At 51.7% G+C, this 12,593-nt stretch overlaps 13 non-coding genes across 13 annotated transcripts; all 13 read right to left on the bottom strand.

Annotated features, from left to right (window-relative positions):
• Positions 1–783: 783 nt before the first annotated feature.
• trnas-gcu lies at positions 784–865 on the bottom strand. Its single transcript has one exon. It is a non-coding gene; the product is annotated as a tRNA-Ser (tRNA).
• Positions 866–1,353: 488 nt separating this feature from the next.
• Positions 1,354–1,426, bottom strand: trnaa-agc. Its single transcript has one exon. It is a non-coding gene; the product is annotated as a tRNA-Ala (tRNA).
• Positions 1,427–2,604: 1,178 nt separating this feature from the next.
• On the bottom strand, positions 2,605–2,686 carry trnas-gcu. The gene has a single exon. It is a non-coding gene; the product is annotated as a tRNA-Ser (tRNA).
• Positions 2,687–3,174: 488 nt separating this feature from the next.
• trnaa-agc lies at positions 3,175–3,247 on the bottom strand. The gene has a single exon. It is a non-coding gene; the product is annotated as a tRNA-Ala (tRNA).
• A 1,169-nt stretch (positions 3,248–4,416) lies between these two features.
• trnas-gcu lies at positions 4,417–4,498 on the bottom strand. Its single transcript has one exon. It is a non-coding gene; the product is annotated as a tRNA-Ser (tRNA).
• Positions 4,499–4,986: 488 nt separating this feature from the next.
• On the bottom strand, positions 4,987–5,059 carry trnaa-agc. Its single transcript has one exon. It is a non-coding gene; the product is annotated as a tRNA-Ala (tRNA).
• Positions 5,060–6,230: 1,171 nt separating this feature from the next.
• On the bottom strand, positions 6,231–6,312 carry trnas-gcu. Its single transcript has one exon. It is a non-coding gene; the product is annotated as a tRNA-Ser (tRNA).
• A 1,732-nt stretch (positions 6,313–8,044) lies between these two features.
• trnas-gcu lies at positions 8,045–8,126 on the bottom strand. The gene has a single exon. It is a non-coding gene; the product is annotated as a tRNA-Ser (tRNA).
• A 488-nt stretch (positions 8,127–8,614) lies between these two features.
• trnaa-agc lies at positions 8,615–8,687 on the bottom strand. The gene has a single exon. It is a non-coding gene; the product is annotated as a tRNA-Ala (tRNA).
• Positions 8,688–9,865: 1,178 nt separating this feature from the next.
• trnas-gcu lies at positions 9,866–9,947 on the bottom strand. The gene has a single exon. It is a non-coding gene; the product is annotated as a tRNA-Ser (tRNA).
• A 488-nt stretch (positions 9,948–10,435) lies between these two features.
• Positions 10,436–10,508, bottom strand: trnaa-agc. The gene has a single exon. It is a non-coding gene; the product is annotated as a tRNA-Ala (tRNA).
• Positions 10,509–11,679: 1,171 nt separating this feature from the next.
• On the bottom strand, positions 11,680–11,761 carry trnas-gcu. Its single transcript has one exon. It is a non-coding gene; the product is annotated as a tRNA-Ser (tRNA).
• A 488-nt stretch (positions 11,762–12,249) lies between these two features.
• trnaa-agc lies at positions 12,250–12,322 on the bottom strand. Its single transcript has one exon. It is a non-coding gene; the product is annotated as a tRNA-Ala (tRNA).
• Positions 12,323–12,593: the final 271 nt, after the last annotated feature.

Consider the following 12,593-nt stretch of genomic DNA (forward strand, 5'->3'; position numbering starts at 1 on the left):
CAAAAGGCTTTTAGGCATTTCTTCTACTTACGTAGGGAAAGTCTAGCTAACGTGGAGAAGCGGTTTTGCATCTGAACGTGGGTAAGACAGTCGTAATCAGAAAGGTCTGGATGAGGCATCCATAGGACCCAAAGGACACAAAGTCCCGAGTGGAAGAGGGAGAGAGAGCGGGAGAAGGAAAGAGGTCCCGGGAGACCCGACTGTCCATCGCAGAGAGGCCTGGCTGCAGGGGCTGTTAGGTGGAGCCGAAAACTTGGTGGCGTAGTGACATTCACGGGGCTGGTTGGTGAGCTGCTGTAGCTGGCCAGCTAAGCGCTAACTCGCTAGCCGGCTGGGCCACCGCTAGTCATTCACAGCAGCTCCCAGAGTTTCTCTCTGTTTTCTCTCTGCTGTTCCGTTTCCTCGTCTTGACATTTGTACACGGCTCATTCAAAGAGGTAGCAGTATCGTGGCCTCCTCTCATAACTGAGTGCAAAGCAGCTCTCTGTTGTGCAGCAGCTTTGATTTGAAACGCCAGCGGTGCAAGGCATCCAACAGGCTAGGATAGCTGCCTCCGTTTTGGACTCTCTGTTCCCCCCGCCCCCCACCCAAGTATCATAGGGAGCGCTTGCAAGAGGGCTTGCGATTGGTCGCTGGTGTGCGGATTGATTTCCCCTCCTTGACCGGACCCTGTGATTAGATGAGTTGAATTCACTGCCTTAAATGCTGCCGCATGGAGGCCTTAGTCATGGAGCCGGTTAGCTCCACGACATGTAAACGCAGAAGACTAAAGTCAAGCTGACTCGACGAGGATGGGATTCGAACCCACGCGTGCAGAGCACAATGGATTAGCAGTCCATCGCCTTAACCACTCGGCCACCTCGTCTGTTGACGGGGTTTCAATGTCCATACAGCCGTGGCGTTGTATGGACAATCTGTGAAACGCATTGACGTCGGGTAACGTGGCGGTCGTGAGAGCGGTCAGAGTCACGGGACTGAAGGTGTGAATAGTTGAGGAGCCTTTTGGGAAGTATTGAATCATAGCTGACAGTCTAACAGCCCGTTCACACATGCAGACTCCAACACTGGAGACACAACAGGACGCCTTTCAGTATGACGTGGACTCTCAAAAACTGCCACTGCTGCTCAAAGGGAAGTTGAGAAAAATTCAACTTTATGCAGAAGTTAAGACTGGAGGAGGAGGTTGAAAGAAATGATGCGCGGGAAGAAAGGACATGCCAGCAGAGTGCTGACCTTACATGTAAGAGGACTCTCTCTATCTCACCTCTGAATTAACCGCACAGATGGGGTTGTTTGCTGTAGTGCACGAGAAAGTCCCAGGCACCATTACGCGGAGACAGCGGGAAAGGCTTGTGGAGAATGCGGGCGTCGATCCCGCTACCTCTCGCATGCTAAGCGAGCGCTCTACCATTTGAGCTAATTCCCCTGTCGTCTAAAAAGCACTCTCTTCACTTTTAATCACTCCCCCCTGCAGTGGTGAAATGTGGCTTTTCTTGTTAACTTGTAGTCGTGTAAAGACAGAAGATTGAATTGAACATGAGCTGACGAGGAAGGCGTTGGAACAGAGGCGTGAAGAGCGCAATTGATTGGGAGGTCTTCACACAGACCTGGAAGGTCTGGAGGGTTTCATGGGTGTCTTTCCTAAGTGGAGACACCAAATAAAGATAGGTTTTTTTCCCCCTCCAGTATCACGAATCCTCCACAGGGGAGGAAGGAAGGGAAGTGCAGCACGGAACTAGATAGCTTCCCTTTCTTGGTAGGGGAATTAGCTCAAATGGTAGAGCGCTCGCTTCGCATGTGAGAGGTAGCGGGATCGACGCCCGCATTCTCCAAAAGGCTTTTAGGCATTTCTTCTACTTACGTAGGGAAAGTCTAGCTAACGTGGAGAAGCGGTTTTGCATCTGAACGTGGGTAAGACAGTCGTAATCAGAAAGGTCTGGATGAGGCATCCAAAGGGCACAAAGTCCCGAGTGGAAGAGGGAGAGAGAGCGGGAGAAGGAAAGAGGTCCCGGGAGACCCGACTGTCCATCGCAGAGAGGCCTGGCTGCAGGGGCTGTTAGGTGGAGCCGAAAACTTGGTGGCGTAGTGACATTCACGGGGCTGGTTGGTGAGCTGCTGTAGCTGGCCAGCTAAGCGCTAACTCGCTAGCCGGCTGGGCCACCGCTAGTCATTCACAGCAGCTCCCAGAGTTTCTCTCTGTTTTCTCTCCGCTGTTCCGTTTCCTCGTCTTGACATTTATACACGGCTCATTCAAAGAGGTAACAGTATCGTGGCCTCCTCTCATGACTGAGTGCAAAGCAGCTCTCTGTTGTGCAGCAGCTTTGATTTGAAACGCCAGCGGTGCAAGGCATCCAACAGGCTAGGATAGCTGCCTCCGTTTTGGACTCTCTGTTCCCCCCGCCCCCCACCCAAGTATCATAGGGAGCGCTTGCAAGAGGGCTTGCGATTGGTCGCTGGTGTGCGGATTGATTTCCCCTCCTTGACCGGACCCTGTGATTAGATGAGTTGAATTCACTGCCTTAAATGCTGCCGCATGGAGGCCTTAATCATGGAGCCGGTTAGCTCCACGACATGTAAACGCAGCAGACTAAAGTCAAGCTGACTCGACGAGGATGGGATTCGAACCCACGCGTGCAGAGCACAATGGATTAGCAGTCCATCGCCTTAACCACTCGGCCACCTCGTCTGTTGACGGGGTTTCAATGTCCATACAGCCGTGGCGTTGTATGGACAATCTGTGAAACGCATTGACGTCGGCTAACGTGGCGGTCGTGAGAGCGGTCAGAGTCACGGGACTGAAGGTGTGAATAGTTGAGGAGCCTTTTGGGAAGGATTGAATCATAGCTGACAGTCTAACAGCCCGTTCACACATGCAGACTCCAACACTGGAGACACAACAGGACGCCTTTCAGTATGACGTGGACTCTCAAAAACTGCCACTGCTGCTCAAAGGGAAGTTGAGAAAAATTCAACTTTATGCAGAAGTTAAGACTGGAGGAGGAGGTTGAAAGAAATGATGCGCGGGAAGAAAGGACATGCCAGCAGAGTGCTGACCTTACATGTAAGAGGACTCTCTCTATCTCACCTCTGAATTAACCGCAGAGATGGGGTTGTTTGCTGTAGTGCACGAGAAAGTCCCAGGCACCATTACGCGGAGACAGCGGGAAAGGCTTGTGGAGAATGCGGGCGTCGATCCCGCTACCTCTCGCATGCTAAGCGAGCGCTCTACCATTTGAGCTAATTCCCCTGTCGTCTAAAAAGCACTCTCTTCACTTTTAATCACTCCCCCCTGCAGTGGTGAAATGTGGCTTTTCTTGTTAACTTGTAGTCGTGTAAAGACAGAAGATTGAATTGAACATGAGCTGACGAGGATGGCGTTGGAACAGAGGCGTGAAGAGCGCAATTGATTGGGAGGTCTTCACACAGACCTGGAAGGTCTGGAGGGTTTCATGGGTGTCTTTCCTAAGTGGAGACACCAAATAAAGATAGGTTTTTTTCCCCCTCCAGTATCACGAATCCTCCACAGGGGAGGAAGGAAGGGAAGTGCAGCACGGAACTAGATAGCTTCCCTTTCTTGGTAGGGGAATTAGCTCAAATGGTAGAGCGCTCGCTTCGCATGTGAGAGGTAGCGGGATCGACGCCCGCATTCTCCAAAAGGCTTTTAGGCATTTCTTCTACTTACGTAGGGAAAGTCTAGCTAACGTGGAGAAGCGGTTTTGCATCTGAACGTGGGTAAGACAGTCGTAATCAGAAAGGTCTGGATGAGGCATCCATAGGACCCAAAGGACACAAAGTCCCGAGTGGAAGAGGGAGAGAGAGCGGGAGAAGGAAAGAGGTCCCGGGAGACCCGACTGTCCATCGCAGAGAGGCCTGGCTGCAGGGGCTGTTAGGTGGAGCCGAAAACTTGGTGGCGTAGTGACATTCACGGGGCTGGTTGGTGAGCTGCTGTAGCTGGCCAGCTAAGCGCTAACTCGCTAGCCGGCTGGGCCACCGCTAGTCATTCACAGCAGCTCCCAGAGTTTCTCTCTGTTTTCTCTCCGCTGTTCCGTTTCCTCGTCTTGACATTTATACACGGCTCATTCAAAGAGGTAGCAGTATCGTGGCCTCCTCTCATAACTGAGTGCAAAGCAGCTCTGATTTGAAACGCCAGCGGTGCAAGGCATCCAACAGGCTAGGATAGCTGCCTCCGTTTTGGACTCTCTGTTCCCCCCGCCCCCCACCCAAGTATCATAGGGAGCGCTTGCAAGAGGGCTTGCGATTGGTCGCTGGTGTGCGGATTGATTTCCCCTCCTTGACCGGACCCTGTGATTAGATGAGTTGAATTCACTGCCTTAAATGCTGCCGCATGGAGGCCTTAGTCATGGAGCCGGTTAGCTCCACGACATGTAAACGCAGCAGACTAAAGTCAAGCTGACTCGACGAGGATGGGATTCGAACCCACGCGTGCAGAGCACAATGGATTAGCAGTCCATCGCCTTAACCACTCGGCCACCTCGTCTGTTGACGGGGTTTCAATGTCCATACAGCCGTGGCGTTGTATGGACAATCTGTGAAACGCATTGACGTCGGCTAACGTGGCGGTCGTGAGAGCGGTCAGAGTCACGGGACTGAAGGTGTGAATAGTTGAGGAGCCTTTTGGGAAGGATTGAATCATAGCTGACAGTCTAACAGCCCGTTCACACATGCAGACTCCAACACTGGAGACACAACAGGACGCCTTTCAGTATGACATGGACTCTCAAAAACTGCCACTGCTGCTCAAAGGGAAGTTGAGAAAAATTCAACTTTATGCAGAAGTTAAGACTGGAGGAGGAGGTTGAAAGAAATGATGCGCGGGAAGAAAGGACATGCCAGCAGAGTGCTGACCTTACATGTAAGAGGACTCTCTCTATCTCACCTCTGAATTAACCGCACAGATGGGGTTGTTTGCTGTAGTGCACGAGAAAGTCCCAGGCACCATTACGCGGAGACAGCGGGAAAGGCTTGTGGAGAATGCGGGCGTCGATCCCGCTACCTCTCGCATGCTAAGCGAGCGCTCTACCATTTGAGCTAATTCCCCTGTCGTCTAAAAAGCACTCTCTTCACTTTTAATCACTCCCCCCTGCAGTGGTGAAATGTGGCTTTTCTTGTTAACTTGTAGTCGTGTAAAGACAGAAGATTGAATTGAACATGAGCTGACGAGGATGGCGTTGGAACAGAGGCGTGAAGAGCGCAATTGATTGGGAGGTCTTCACACAGACCTGGAAGGTCTGGAGGGTTTCATGGGTGTCTTTCCTAAGTGGAGACACCAAATAAAGATAGGTTTTTTTCCCCCTCCAGTATCACGAATCCTCCACAGGGGAGGAAGGAAGGGAAGTGCAGCACGGAACTAGATAGCTTCCCTTTCTTGGTAGGGGAATTAGCTCAAATGGTAGAGCGCTCGCTTCGCATGTGAGAGGTAGCGGGATCGACGCCCGCATTCTCCAAAAGGCTTTTAGGCATTTCTTCTACTTACGTAGGGAAAGTCTAGCTAACGTGGAGAAGCGGTTTTGCATCTGAACGTGGGTAAGACAGTCGTAATCAGAAAGGTCTGGATGAGGCATCCAAAGGGCACAAAGTCCCGAGTGGAAGAGGGAGAGAGAGCGGGAGAAGGAAAGAGGTCCCGGGAGACCCGACTGTCCATCGCAGAGAGGCCTGGCTGCAGGGGCTGTTAGGTGGAGCCGAAAACTTGGTGGCGTAGTGACATTCACGGGGCTGGTTGGTGAGCTGCTGTAGCTGGCCAGCTAAGCGCTAACTCGCTAGCCGGCTCGCTAGTCATTCACAGCAGCTCCAAGAGTTTCTCTCTGTTTTCTCTCCGCTGTTCCGTTTCCTCGTCTTGACATTTATACACGGCTCATTCAAAGAGGTAGCAGTATCGTGGCCTCCTCTCATAACTGAGTGCAAAGCAGCTCTCTGTTGTGCAGCAGCTTTGATTTGAAACGCCAGCGGTGCAAGGCATCCAACAGGCTAGGATAGCTGCCTCCGTTTTGGACTCTCTGTTCCCCCCGCCCCCCACCCAAGTATCATAGGGAGCGCTTGCAAGAGGGCTTGCGATTGGTCGCTGGTGTGCGGATTGATTTCCCCTCCTTGACCGGACCCTGTGATTAGATGAGTTGAATTCACTGCCTTAAATGCTGCCGCATGGAGGCCTTAGTCATGGAGCCGGTTAGCTCCACGACATGTAAACGCAGCAGACTAAAGTCAAGCTGACTCGACGAGGATGGGATTCGAACCCACGCGTGCAGAGCACAATGGATTAGCAGTCCATCGCCTTAACCACTCGGCCACCTCGTCTGTTGACGGGGTTTCAATGTCCATACAGCCGTGGCGTTGTATGGACAATCTGTGAAACGCATTGACGTCGGGTAACGTGGCGGTCGTGAGAGCGGTCAGAGTCACGGGACTGAAGGTGTGAATAGTTGAGGAGCCTTTTGGGAAGGATTGAATCATAGCTGACAGTCTAACAGCCCGTTCACACATGCAGACTCCAACACTGGAGACACAACAGGACGCCTTTCAGTATGACGTGGACTCTCAAAAACTGCCACTGCTGCTCAAAGGGAAGTTGAGAAAAATTCAACTTTATGCAGAAGTTAAGACTGGAGGAGGAGGTTGAAAGAAATGATGCGCGGGAAGAAAAGACATGCCAGCAGAGTGCTGACCTTACATGTAAGAGGACTCTCTCTATCTCACCTCTGAATTAACCGCACAGATGGGGTTGTTTGCTGTAGTGCACGAGAAAGTCCCAGGCACCATTACGCGGAGACAGCGGGAAAGGCTTGTGGAGAATGTGGGCGTCGATCCCGCTACCTCTCGCATGCTAAGCGAGCGCTCTACCATTTGAGCTAATTCCCCTGTCGTCTAAAAAGCACTCTCTTCACTTTTAATCACTCCCCCCTGCAGTGGTGAAATGTGGCTTTTCTTGTTAACTTGTAGTCGTGTAAAGACAGAAGATTGAATTGAACATGAGCTGACGAGGATGGCGTTGGAACAGAGGCGTGAAGAGCGCAATTGATTGGGAGGTCTTCACACAGACCTGGAAGGTCTGGAGGGTTTCATGGGTGTCTTTCCTAAGTGGAGACACCAAATAAAGATAGGTTTTTTTCCCCCTCCAGTATCACGAATCCTCCACAGGGGAGGAAGGAAGGGAAGTGCAGCACGGAACTAGATAGCTTCCCTTTCTTGGTAGGGGAATTAGCTCAAATGGTAGAGTGCTCGCTTCGCATGTGAGAGGTAGCGGGATCGACGCCCGCATTCTCCAAAAGGCTTTTAGGCATTTCTTCTACTTACGTAGGGAAAGTCTAGCTAACGTGGAGAAGCGGTTTTGCATCTGAACGTGGGTAAGACAGTCGTAATCAGAAAGGTCTGGATGAGGCATCCAAAGGGCACAAAGTCCCGAGTGGAAGAGGGAGAGAGAGCGGGAGAAGGAAAGAGGTCCCGGGAGACCCGACTGTCCATCGCAGAGAGGCCTGGCTGCAGGGGCTGTTAGGTGGGGCCGAATACTTGGTGGCGTAGTGACATTCACGGGGCTTGTTGGTGAGCTGCTGTAGCTGGCCAGCTAAGCGCTAACTCGCTAGCCGGCTCGCTAGTCATTCACAGCAGCTCCCAGAGTTTCTCTCTGTTTTCTCTCCGCTGTTCCGTTTCCTCGTCTTGACATTTATACACGGCTCATTCAAAGAGGTAGCAGTATCGTGGCCTCCTCTCATAACTGAGTGCAAAGCAGCTCTCTGTTGTGCAGCAGCTTTGATTTGAAACGCCAGCGGTGCAAGGCATCCAACAGGCTAGGATAGCTGCCTCCGTTTTGGACTCTCTGTTCCCCCCGCCCCCCACCCAAGTATCATAGGGAGCGCTTGCAAGAGGGCTTGCGATTGGTCGCTGGTGTGCGGATTGATTTCCCCTCCTTGACCGGACCCTGTGATTAGATGAGTTGAATTCACTGCCTTAAATGCTGCCGCATGGAGGCCTTAGTCATGGAGCCGGTTAGCTCCACGACATGTAAACGCAGCAGACTAAAGTCAAGCTGACTCGACGAGGATGGGATTCGAACCCACGCGTGCAGAGCACAATGGATTAGCAGTCCATCGCCTTAACCACTCGGCCACCTCGTCTGTTGACGGGGTTTCAATGTCCATACAGCCGTGGCGTTGTATGGACAATCTGTGAAACGCATTGACGTCGGGTAACGTGGCGGTCGTGAGAGCGGTCAGAGTCACGGGACTGAAGGTGTGAATAGTTGAGGAGCCTTTTGGGAAGGATTGAATCATAGCTGACAGTCTAACAGCCCGTTCACACATGCAGACTCCAACACTGGAGACACAACAGGACGCCTTTCAGTATGACGTGGACTCTCAAAAACTGCCACTGCTGCTCAAAGGGAAGTTGAGAAAAATTCAACTTTATGCAGAAGTTAAGACTGGAGGAGGAGGTTGAAAGAAATGATGCGCGGGAAGAAAGGACATGCCAGCAGAGTGCTGACCTTACATGTAAGAGGACTCTCTCTATCTCACCTCTGAATTAACCGCACAGATGGGGTTGTTTGCTGTAGTGCACGAGAAAGTCCCAGGCACCATTACGCGGAGACAGCGGGAAAGGCTTGTGGAGAATGCGGGCGTCGATCCCGCTACCTCTCGCATGCTAAGCGAGCGCTCTACCATTTGAGCTAATTCCCCTGTCGTCTAAAAAGCACTCTCTTCACTTTTAATCACTCCCCCCTGCAGTGGTGAAATGTGGCTTTTCTTGTTAACTTGTAGTCGTGTAAAGACAGAAGATTGAATTGAACATGAGCTGACGAGGATGGCGTTGGAACAGAGGCGTGAAGAGCGCAATTGATTGGGAGGTCTTCACACAGACCTGGAAGGTCTGGAGGGTTTCATGGGTGTCTTTCCTAAGTGGAGACACCAAATAAAGATAGGTTTTTTTCCCCCTCCAGTATCACGAATCCTCCACAGGGGAGGAAGGAAGGGAAGTGCAGCACGGAACTAGATAGCTTCCCTTTCTTGGTAGGGGAATTAGCTCAAATGGTAGAGCGCTCGCTTCGCATGTGAGAGGTAGCGGGATCGACGCCCGCATTCTCCAAAAGGCTTTTAGGCATTTCTTCTACTTACGTAGGGAAAGTCTAGCTAACGTGGAGAAGCGGTTTTGCATCTGAACGTGGGTAAGACAGTCGTAATCAGAAAGGTCTGGATGAGGCATCCAAAGGGCACAAAGTCCCGAGTGGAAGAGGGAGAGAGAGCGGGAGAAGGAAAGAGGTCCCGGGAGACCCGACTGTCCATCGCAGAGAGGCCTGGCTGCAGGGGCTGTTAGGTGGAGCCGAAAACTTGGTGGCGTAGTGACATTCACGGGGCTGGTTGGTGAGCTGCTGTAGCTGGCCAGCTAAGCGCTAACTCGCTAGCCGGCTGGGCCACCGCTAGTCATTCACAGCAGCTCCCAGAGTTTCTCTCTGTTTTCTCTCCGCTGTTCCGTTTCCTCGTCTTGACATTTATACACAGCTCATTCAAAGAGGTAACAGTATCGTGGCCTCCTCTCATGACTGAGTGCAAAGCAGCTCTCTGTTGTGCAGCAGCTTTGATTTGAAACGCCAGCGGTGCAAGGCATCCAACAGGCTAGGATAGCTGCCTCCGTTTTGGATTCTCTGTTCCCCCCGCCCCCCACCCAAGTATCATAGGGAGCGCTTGCAAGAGGGCTTGCGATTGGTCGCTGGTGTGCGGATTGATTTCCCCACCTTGACCGGACCCTGTGATTAGATGAGTTGAATTCACTGCCTTAAATGCTGCCGCATGGAGGCCTTAATCATGGAGCCGGTTAGCTCCACGACATGTAAACGCAGCAGACTAAAGTCAAGCTGACTCGACGAGGATGGGATTCGAACCCACGCGTGCAGAGCACAATGGATTAGCAGTCCATCGCCTTAACCACTCGGCCACCTCGTCTGTTGACGGGGTTTCAATGTCCATACAGCCGTGGCGTTGTATGGACAATCTGTGAAACGCATTGACGTCGGCTAACGTGGCGGTCGTGAGAGCGGTCAGAGTCACGGGACTGAAGGTGTGAATAGTTGAGGAGCCTTTTGGGAAGGATTGAATCATAGCTGACAGTCTAACAGCCCGTTCACACATGCAGACTCCAACACTGGAGACACAACAGGACGCCTTTCAGTATGACGTGGACTCTCAAAAACTGCCACTGCTGCTCAAAGGGAAGTTGAGAAAAATTCAACTTTATGCAGAAGTTAAGACTGGAGGAGGAGGTTGAAAGAAATGATGCGCGGGAAGAAAAGACATGCCAGCAGAGTGCTGACCTTACATGTAAGAGGACTCTCTCTATCTCACCTCTGAATTAACCGCACAGATGGGGTTGTTTGCTGTAGTGCACGAGAAAGTCCCAGGCACCATTACGCGGAGACAGCGGGAAAGGCTTGTGGAGAATGCGGGCGTCGATCCCGCTACCTCTCGCATGCTAAGCGAGCGCTCTACCATTTGAGCTAATTCCCCTGTCGTCTAAAAAGCACTCTCTTCACTTTTAATCACTCCCCCCTGCAGTGGTGAAATGTGGCTTTTCTTGTTAACTTGTAGTCGTGTAAAGACAGAAGATTGAATTGAACATGAGCTGACGAGGATGGCGTTGGAACAGAGGCGTGAAGAGCGCAATTGATTGGGAGGTCTTCACACAGACCTGGAAGGTCTGGAGGGTTTCATGGGTGTCTTTCCTAAGTGGAGACACCAAATAAAGATAGGTTTTTTTCCCCCTCCAGTATCACGAATCCTCCACAGGGGAGGAAGGAAGGGAAGTGCAGCACGGAACTAGATAGCTTCCCTTTCTTGGTAGGGGAATTAGCTCAAATGGTAGAGCGCTCGCTTCGCATGTGAGAGGTAGCGGGATCGACGCCCGCATTCTCCAAAAGGCTTTTAGGCATTTCTTCTACTTACGTAGGGAAAGTCTAGCTAACGTGGAGAAGCGGTTTTGCATCTGAACGTGGGTAAGACAGTCGTAATCAGAAAGGTCTGGATGAGGCATCCAAAGGGCACAAAGTCCCGAGTGGAAGAGGGAGAGAGAGCGGGAGAAGGAAAGAGGTCCCGGGAGACCCGACTGTCCATCGCAGAGAGGCCTGGCTGCAGGGGCTGTTAGGTGGAGCCGAAAACTTGGTGGCGTAGTGACATTCACGGGGCTGGTTGGTGAGCTGCTGTAGCTGGCCAGCTAAGCGCTAACTCGCTAGCCGGCTCGCTAGTCATTCACAGCAGCTCCCAGAGTTTCTCTCTGTTTTCTCTCCGCTGTTCCGTTTCCTCGTCTTGACATTTATACACGGCTCATTCAAAGAGGTAGCAGTATCGTGGCCTCCTCTCATAACTGAGTGCAAAGCAGCTCTCTGTTGTGCAGCAGCTTTGATTTGAAACGCCAGCGGTGCAAGGCATCCAACAGGCTAGGATAGCTGCCTCCGTTTTGGACTCTCTGTTCCCCCCGCCCCCCACCCAAGTATCATAGGGAGCGCTTGCAAGAGGGCTTGCGATTGGTCGCTGGTGTGCGGATTGATTTCCCCTCCTTGACCGGACCCTGTGATTAGATGAGTTGAATTCACTGCCTTAAATGCTGCCGCATGGAGGCCTTAGTCATGGAGCCGGTTAGCTCCACGACATGTAAACGCAGCAGACTAAAGTCAAGCTGACTCGACGAGGATGGGATTCGAACCCACGCGTGCAGAGCACAATGGATTAGCAGTCCATCGCCTTAACCACTCGGCCACCTCGTCTGTTGACGGGGTTTCAATTTCCATACAGCCGTGGCGTTGTATGGACAATCTGTGAAACGCATTGACGTCGGCTAACGTGGCGGTCGTGAGAGCGGTCAGAGTCACGGGACTGAAGGTGTGAATAGTTGAGGAGCCTTTTGGGAAGTATTGAATCATAGCTGACAGTCTAACAGCCCGTTCACACATGCAGACTCCAACACTGGAGACACAACAGGACGCCTTTCAGTATGACGTGGACTCTCAAAAACTGCCACTGCTGCTCAAAGGGAAGTTGAGAAAAATTCAACTTTATGCAGAAGTTAAGACTGGAGGAGGAGGTTGAAAGAAATGATGCGCGGGAAGAAAGGACATGCCAGCAGAGTGCTGACCTTACATGTAAGAGGACTCTCTCTATCTCACCTCTGAATTAACCGCACAGATGGGGTTGTTTGCTGTAGTGCACGAGAAAGTCCCAGGCACCATTACGCGGAGACAGCGGGAAAGGCTTGTGGAGAATGCGGGCGTCGATCCCGCTACCTCTCGCGTGCTAAGCGAGCGCTCTACCATTTGAGCTAATTCCCCTGTCGTCTAAAAAGCACTCTCTTCACTTTTAATCACTCCCCCCTGCAGTGGTGAAATGTGGCTTTTCTTGTTAACTTGTAGTCGTGTAAAGACAGAAGATTGAATTGAACATGAGCTGACGAGGATGGCGTTGGAACAGAGGCGTGAAGAGCGCAATTGATTGGGAGGTCTTCACACAGACCTGGAAGGTCTGGAGGGTTTCATGGGTGTCTTTCCTAAGTGGAGACACCAAATAAAGATAGGTTTTTTTCCCCCTCCAGTATCACGAATC

This window comes from Thunnus maccoyii, chromosome 9, assembly GCF_910596095.1.
Source record: "Thunnus maccoyii chromosome 9, fThuMac1.1, whole genome shotgun sequence".
Lineage (NCBI taxonomy): Eukaryota > Metazoa > Chordata > Actinopteri > Scombriformes > Scombridae > Thunnus > Thunnus maccoyii.